The sequence below is a fragment of the Nerophis lumbriciformis genome, linkage group LG18 (assembly GCF_033978685.3).
Source record: "Nerophis lumbriciformis linkage group LG18, RoL_Nlum_v2.1, whole genome shotgun sequence".
NCBI classification, from domain to species: Eukaryota; Metazoa; Chordata; class Actinopteri; order Syngnathiformes; family Syngnathidae; genus Nerophis; species Nerophis lumbriciformis.
This window is the reverse complement of record NC_084565.2, coordinates 6,506,677-6,507,632: the sequence shown is the minus strand read 5'-3', so window position 1 is coordinate 6,507,632 and position 956 is coordinate 6,506,677.

The window sequence follows — 956 nt, the reverse complement described above, 5'->3', positions numbered from 1 at the left end:
TATGGAAACGGGGTTCATTCTGTTTTTTAAGATGGTCTCTAATAACTTTTTTAGCATTCAATCGGACATTATTGTGAGTTTTTGTATTAGTGTTCCTAAAAATCAGATATACCGGCCCCCAGAGACAATTTTGTCTAAATTTGGCCCCAAGGCCTGCCTTACACAATGATGATGAGAGCCAAAAGAGTCTACTCTCAGAAAAGACACCTAACTTCCCATCCCCATGTGGACACAAAATGACTGATCTGTATTTGTGCTACCGCCCCCTGCTGGTTACGCCACATATAAGCGGAAGCTGTTTGTGTTTTACTTTCAGGACCATTTAAATAGTACTTTATTGTGTTTACTCCCACGGTTAAAAACTCTTTAATTGTGGTCATTTTTCACGCAACAGAAGCATAATGTTGGCGTCGAAGACATTGATAGTAGAAGTGGCGAACTCCCTGCTTAGTGTAAGTCTGTGTGTGGTTTACTTTTGCCAAGTCATTCATTAGCTTGTAAAAAAAAAAACAACTTGACGCGAAATGAGTCGTTCTTTATGACGTTTTAATGTCATATTTGTGAGAGAAAAAGTGAAACTTCACATCGAAAATTCGAGAAAACGTCGGCGGCGTACTTGTTTTGTTTTCGTCTTTTACAAGCGCTAACGTTTATAAGCAACGTTTTATTTCCGTAATAAGCTAAGCAGGCTAACAGCTAGCGAGTGGGAGGGAACCATCTCGTTTCCTGGTCGTCTTTGTGGCCTTCAATACTTTATTGTGTCTAGTCCGACGGGTTAAAAAAACTCTTTAATTGTTGTCATTTTTCACACAATAGAAGCATAATGTTGGAGTCGAAAGCATTGATAGTAGAAGTGGTGAACTCCCTGCTTAGTGTAAGTCTGTGTGTGGTTTACTTTTGCCAAGTCATTCATTAGCTTGTAAAAAAAAACAACTTGACGCGAAATGAGTCGTTCT